Raw genomic sequence first — 7855 nt, forward strand, 5'->3', positions numbered from 1 at the left:
AAAAAGTAATGTTTTAATTTTCAGTCAGACAATTAATTTTCAGCACAAAAAAAAATAATTTTCAAAAAAATTGTTACATTTTTAACCAAATAGATGAATCTTCAACAAAGAAGTTTTGTTTTCCATCCAAAAAGATAAATTTTCAATAAAGAAATTAATTTACTACGAAATAGTTCAAGTTTCAAAGAAATAGTTTCATTTTGTATCGAGTATTTTAATTTTCAACCAAAAGTATGTATTTTCAACAAAAACTATAATTATCAACTAAATAGTTTAATTTACTACCAAATTGTTTAATTTTCTATCAATTGTCCAATTTGTCAATCTAGTTGAGTTTTTAACCCGAAAGTATGAATTCTCAACAAAAAAGTTAACTTACAACCAAGTCTTTGAACGTTCAACCAAAAATTTAAGTTTAAACTTCGAAAGATGAATTTTTCAACGAAGCTGAATTCTCAATCATAAAAGATGACTTTTATACCGAAAAAAAAAAAAATTTGAACAAGAATACATGAATATTTATATAAAAAGGTAACTTTTCAAACAAAAAAGAATCAGTTCAAAAAGTAATGAAATAGTTGAATTATTAGTTTTAAAAATTAATTTGCAAAAAACGAATTATTAACAAAATAGTGAAACTTTAAGTGAAATTAAAAAAAAAAAAAATCCATCAAAAACAGGAAAAATAGGGGAGTAGGGAAGAGGGGAACAGGGGAAAGTGTGTGAAATATGAAATTAAGAGTTATTTAATGGGAATTTTGTTATCTTCAAGAATGTGAACTCAATTTATAAATATTTTGATTCTATCACTATCATTGTTTCCTATTTCTCATAGTTATAAATTAGTTCAACTTATTTGAGACTCAGGAAAAAGATTCTTCGATTCAAATAAATGTATTCTAATTGAACAGCAATTTTTTCCTAAATTAAAAATATTTTTTTGAGTTCAAAAGAAATTATTTTTCTTAGCTCACCTAATTCTCTAATTGACCCAGTTTCTTCCTGCAAATTCTTTTCGCACTCTTGCTCCTATTTCCTCCACTGTTTAAGCATGTTCTATTCCTTTTTCCTGTTGAATAAAAAAAGAACTGAAACACCGTTAGTTCTCCGACGGGGCCCTTTTTACGAATTAGAAACGGATTCACTTGGCAAAAAATTGTATTCGACATTCACTGGCAACTCGCGAATTTTGTTGGTGTCGTTTTGAAGAGAATTAGACCGCCGTTAGAAGAAAGAGAGAAAAAGAGAAAGAAAGAAAGATGTTTTCGCGCTTAGTTTTCGGAACGGAATGAGATTGAGTTGCCGCGGGTGCGCAGCTCTTGATATAAATGGTAGTGAGCAGTGAGCAGTGAGCAGTGAGCACTAGCAGGTTTCTTTCTCCAGTTTCCCTGACTGACTACTAGTCGCTCTTGATATTATCACTCTGGTCTGGTCTGGCTGGCAAAGTGGCAAAGTGGCAAAGTGGCAACCCCCACATGATGACGTCACTGGCGAACACGCCAATCGGAACAACGAAGAGGACTCCTGACTTATTTACATACTCGGCTGTCTGCCGCGCCAAGCCGGCCCCTAATCATTCGCGGGGCCTCAAATAATAACAATAGAATCATCAGACTGATTACCGAATCTGAATACCGTCCAAGGCCCCACATTCCACAATTCTCGAGAATTTTCCTACACTAAATTAATTTTTAAAAATTAAAAAAAAAGCTCATAAATTCGGAATGAGTTTTTATAAAAGATTTCAAATTGCAAACGAGTCTTGCAATTCTTAATAGATGTCCAGGGAAAAAGATTTTTTTTATTGGTAGAAATTATAAAAATTTGAAGTGAGAAACCAAGTAGATTCCAGGGTGAATTGTGTAAAAGCTCTGAATAATTTTAACTATTTTCAAAAAAGTGTATAAATTTCAAAATTGAAAATGAGCACGTTTCGAGGGGGAAACAACTCTGGTAATACGCTGGACCGCTTGATTATCAGAACTGGTAACCCGGTGTAATCCAAAGAAATCCACTTGTAATTCGGGGTAATTCAAGTAATTCGCAGTAATCCCTAGTATTCCGGAGTACTTTGCTTGTATTAAAAAGCAAATCTCTTCTATACCAGAGTAATATACTTGTAATCTAGAGTGATACAGTTATAATCCGGCGCAATCTAATTTTAATCCGAATTAATTTAATTAATTCGAGGTAATACAAGCATTCAAAAGTAATCCTCTTGAAGGCTGGAGTAATACACTTCTTATGCGGCGTAATCCACTTTTAATCCGAAGTAATTCAAGTAATTCGGAGGAATACAAATATTAAGAAGTAGTACTCTTGATAACTGGCGTAATACACTTTTTATGCGGAGTAATTCAAGTAATTCGGAGTAATCCAATTATTCAAAAGTAGTACTCTTGGAGGCTAGAGTCATGAAATTGTGATGCGCAGTAATTTAAGTAATTTGGAATAATCCAAATATACAGAAGTAATTTTCTAGGAGGCTGGAGTAATACACTTGTGATTCGGAGTAATTTAAGTAATACTCTTGCAGGCTCGAGTCATACATTTAAAATGCAGAGTAAGCCAAGTATTTACAAGTAATACTCTTGAAAGCTGGAGTACTAAATTTGTGATACGGAGTAATTCAAGTAATTCAGTTATCCAAATATACCGAAATAATCCTCTTCGACGCTAGAGCAGTGAACTTGTTACGCAGAAAAATCCAAGTAATTTGGAGTAATCCATGTGCATGGAAGTAATCCTCTTAGACTCTTAGAGGCTCGAGTAATACATTTGGTATGCAAAGTAATTCAAGTATACAGCAGTAATACTCTTGAAGGCTGGAGTAATACATTTGTGATGCGGAGTAATTCAAGTAATTCAGAGTTATCCAAATATACAGAGATCATTCTCTTCGACGCTATAGTAGTACACTTGTTATTCGGAGTAATCCAAGTAATTTGGAGTAATCCATGTGTACAGAAAAAATCCTCTTGAAGGCTGGAGAAATAAACTTGTGATGTGGAGTAATTGCAGGCTCGAGTAATACATTTGAGATACAGAGTAAGCCAAGTATTTAGAAGTATTTCAACTAATTCAGAGTAATCCAAATATACAGAATTAATCCTTTTGAAGGCTGGAGTATTACACTTGTGATACAGAGTATTCTGAAGTATTCCGAAGTAATACTTGTGACGTTTGGGGCAATACGCTTGTGATGCGGTGTAATTCAAGTAATTCGGATTACTAGAAGTATTCAGAAGTAATACTCTTGAAGGGTCGAGTAATACACTTGTGATACAGGGTAATACTCTTAAAGGCTAGAGTAATACACTTGTGATACAGGGTAATCCTCTTGAAGGATGGAGTAATTCACTTGTAATGACAAGTAATACACTTATATTATAGAGTAATCTAGTTCTAAAATGGATTATTTGGAGTAATCCAGGTAATACACTTCTAGTCCGCTGTAATTAAATTCATTCGGAGCCATTTTATTATTCAAGTAATTTAGAGTTCCCCCAGTATTGCAGAGTAATCTAGCTGTATGCCGGAGTAATCCGTTTTTATACCGGAGTAATATACTTATATATTAGAGTAATACACGCGCAATATAAAGTAATCACGCTCTAATCCGGGGTCATCCAGAACACTTGGAGTAATTATGGCAATCCATTTCTAATGCAGAGTAATTCAGGGAGTTCGTAGTAATTCCAGTATTCAGGAGTTCTAATGTGGAGTAATTCACTGATAATAGATAGTACTCCAGATCTAGTCCAGGTCAATGCTCTTGTTATCTAAATTAATACAATTCTAATTCGGAATGATCTACTTGTAAACCGCCATTATCAAGATCGTTTTAGAGTATTATGATATTCCACTTTTATTCCGGACTAATTCAGAGTAATCCCAGTATCCTGGAGTAATCCACTTGTAATTTGGAGTAATCCACTCCTTTTATAGCTTAGTTACACACTTGTATTTTAGAGTAAACTAGTTTTAATCCAGAGTGATCGAGATAATTCGCAGTAACTCAGGTAATGCAATATTATAATTCGAAGTTACCCACTTTTAAACCGGTTTAACATACTTGCAATTTAGAGCAATCCAATTCTAATCCAGTATAATCTACTTGCAATCCAAAGTAATTCAGATCATTTCGAGTAATTCTGGTAATCTACTTGTAATACGGTGTAATTCAAGTCATTCGGAGTAATCCCAGTATTCAGGAGTAATCAAACTAAAATCTGGAGCACTATACTTGTGATCAGGAGTAATTCAAGTAATTCGCTGCTATCCATTTATAAACCGGTGTAATTCAGATGACTCCAAATGATTATGTTAATCCAAGTGTAATTCGAAGTAATTCGAGTAATTGGGAGTAATCCCAGTATTCAGGAGTGATACACTCGTAATCTAGACTAATACAGTTCTATTCTGGAGTCATCTACTGGTAATCTAGAGGATTCCAGATCCAATTTGAGGTAATCTACTGGTAAGCTACAGTATTACAGCTCTAATGCGGAAATCCGCATTTAACGCGCATTAACCAAGTCATTCGGAGTAATCCATGTTATTTACTTGTAATCAGGAGTAATTCAAGTTCTTCAGAGAAATTTTATTCTGTAGAAATATACTTACAATATAAAGTAATCCAGTTCTAATCTCGATTAATCCACCTGTAATCCGAAATAATGCACAAAATTTTGAGTGATTCAGGTAATCTACTTGTAATTCTAATTAATCTACTTGCATTCGTCTTAATACACTTGTAATCAAGAGTTATCCACTTCTCAACTGGATTAATCCATTTGTAATCCGAAATAATCCAGAAAATTCGGAGTAATTCAAGTAATCCACTTGTACTTCTAATTAATCCACTTGTATTAGTCCTAATACACTTGTAATTTAGAGTAATCCCGTTCTTATTTGGAGTAATCAACAACTTTGCTGAGAATTAATTTTTCTAGTAAAAGATTTTTGATTTTAGTTAGAAATGGTTTGGCGGAAAATTTAACTATTTTAGTATGTAGATTTGATAAGAATCAAATCAATCCTTTCTTCGACCATCCATGTAAATATGAGTAAGAATTTTTCGTTCATCTTACGGTCTTCATTAAATTAAAATAATAAAAACGAAATTACTGGAAAGTTCGTTTATTAATATTCTGATGTTTCGGCTATCACTTCGTGCCTTTTTCAAAGAATTTGTGCTTATTTTCTATTAAAAATAATAAACGAACTTTGCAGTAATTTCGTGTTAATTCTTTTAATTTAATGAAGACCGTAAGACCTACAAAAAATTCTTACTTATATTTAACTATTTTCCTCTAAATTCCTATTTGTTAAATTAATTAGGTGAAAATATAATATTCTTGCCTAAAAATTGATCTTTTTTATTAAAAACTTAAGTATTTTGCTGAAAATTCAACTACTTGGTTAAAATTTGATGAATGATGTAAAAAATTAATCTCTTTGCTTAAAATTTATTTTTTCAGTTTAAAATTAAACTATTTTTTTTAAAACTTCGTTGTTTTTTTGCGTAAGATTTATTTTATTCTTAAACTGAAAATTATCTGTTCCAAATTTTATTTAAAAATTTATCTTTTTTGTTTACACGTTCAACTATTTGATTTAAAATTCATGCTTTTTGTCAAAAATTCTTTTTTTAGAAACGTGGTATTCTTGCTTGGAAAATCGTCATTATGGTTGAAAACTGAACTACTTTGTTAAAAATTCACCTAAGTGGTTGAAAGTTCATGTAGTTTGTTGAAAAATTACCTTTTTGTGAAAAATTAATCTTTTTGCTTGAATATTCATCTTTTTAGTTAAAGATTGAACTATTTGGTTGAAAATTAATATTTTTTTCACAAATGTTCTTTTTTGGACAAATAGTAACCTTCTAGGATGAAAAATTAATGATTTGGTTAAACTTACCCTATGTTGTAAAAAGTTTAAAATTTTTGCGAACATTTTTTTTCTGGTTGTAAATTCATCGATTTTGTTGGAAGTTCATCTTTTGGAGTTAAAATTCAACTATTTTGATAGAGAATTCAACTATTTGGTTGACAATTATCTTTTGCTGTTGAACATTCAACTACTTGGTTGATCTTTAAACTACTCTATTTCTTTTGTTATTTATAAGAATTATTCCAATATTTTCATTTATTCAAAAAGCAATGTATATGCCTTGCTGTATCTAGTAACTCAATTTTTAAATAAATGATTAAAATCATTCAGGATTTATTTCTTTTCAGCAATACCATTTAGCTTATAGTGAAAACCCCCAAAAATGTAATTTAACCGTTTTTATAAAAAAATTTAATTAACGACAATTTGCAATCAATAACAACTACATTAAGACAATTCAATTAATAAAAATTAATTGAATTGAACATTTTTATAACAATTGAATTATTAATAGAATTCAATAAGAAAATTTCATTATTCTTATTTTAAACCTAATTCTTTTCGATTGAGAATTCAACTATTTTGTTTTGGACTGAAAGATTTAATTATTTTGTTGAAAAATTGAGTTGATTGAAATTAGGTAATGTAAACGTCATCAATTTAAAACGCGAAACTCTTCAAGGTTTGATTGAAAAATTACAAATTTAAAGTACATTAAATTTAATAAGACGAATTATTCCTTACAAAAAATTGTACTAATTGCAATGTTTAAACAGTTATTATAGTTAAGATATAAGCTATGAAAATTACAACACTGTAATTCGGATTTTTCAATATTGAAAAATGAAAAATTTTAAGTATCTAAAATTGAAGAATTTTTCATATAAAGTTAAAATTTTCAGTTTGGAATGTGAACTACTGAAGAATTTCTAGAATGAAAAATATGATCGAATACGATAGTTTAAAATTAAATTTTTTTTTCTCCTGAAATTTATTCCTTCTGCTTAAATTGACGTGAAAAAGTGTATTCAAAAGAATAAAAAAAAAGTAGAAACAAAAAATTTCAAAGGAACTTAACTTTTTTATTTTTAGGACATTCAGTTTAATTTGTTTTTTGTCTTCTTTTAAAAACAGAAATATTCTTAGAAACATTTAAAGGTGATTTCCACATTTTTTTCTATTTTCGTACTTGATGATTACATTTACGTATTGTTTAATCACATAATCGATCATACACAGATTTCCTCTTCACAGGCACGTTTCTAGAGACGATTTAGATAACTTCTTGTCGACGAACTGTGACTTGCTAATTATGCGCATAAATGCGTTTTTACATTGTTGTCTAACTAATAGCATCTGTAACTACTGTGCTCAGGCAGCTTCTTAAATAAATTTCTCTCATTAAATCAGTTTATATTTTGACCTATTCATAATGAGACCAATTTATCAAAACATGCGAGGTCGAATTTTTTAAAATTTCGATTTACTTTTGAAGAATCATAAATAGGAAATCAAGACATTAAAAAACAAGATCCTTTAAAAGTCGATTTTAAAAATTTTTTAAATTTCGATTTACTTTTTAAGAATCATAAATAGGAAATCAAGACATTAAAAAACAAGATCCTTTGAAAGTCGATTTTTAAAATTTTTTAAATTTCGATTTACTTTTTAAGAATCATAAATAGAAAATCAAGACATTAAAAAATAAGATCCTTTGAAAGTCGATTTTTAAAATTTTTTAAATTTCGATTTACTTTTTAAGAATCATAAATAGGAAATCAAGACATTAAAAAATAAGATCCTTTGAAAGTCGATTTTAAAAATTTTTTAAATTTCAATTTACTTTTTAAGAATCATTAATAGGAAATCAAGACATTAAAAAATAAAATCCTTTGAAAGTCGATTTTTAAAATTTTTTAAATTTCGATTTACTTTTTAAGAATCATTAATAGGAAATCAA

At 29.6% G+C, this 7855-nt stretch overlaps 1 protein-coding gene across 1 annotated transcript in view; it reads right to left on the reverse strand.

Annotated features, from left to right (window-relative positions):
* Positions 1-1409, reverse strand: part of LOC117171336 (sodium-independent sulfate anion transporter) — an 89439-nt gene extending 88030 nt beyond the window's left edge. The window contains exon 1 of the mRNA XM_033358560.1: positions 975-1409. The gene's annotated coding sequence lies outside the window, so the exon portion shown is untranslated. The remainder of the gene's footprint in view (positions 1-974) is intronic.
* Between the last annotated feature and the right edge of the window lie 6446 nt (positions 1410-7855).

Source organism: Belonocnema kinseyi, chromosome 4, assembly GCF_010883055.1.
Source record: "Belonocnema kinseyi isolate 2016_QV_RU_SX_M_011 chromosome 4, B_treatae_v1, whole genome shotgun sequence".
Classification (NCBI taxonomy): Eukaryota; Metazoa; Arthropoda; class Insecta; order Hymenoptera; family Cynipidae; genus Belonocnema; species Belonocnema kinseyi.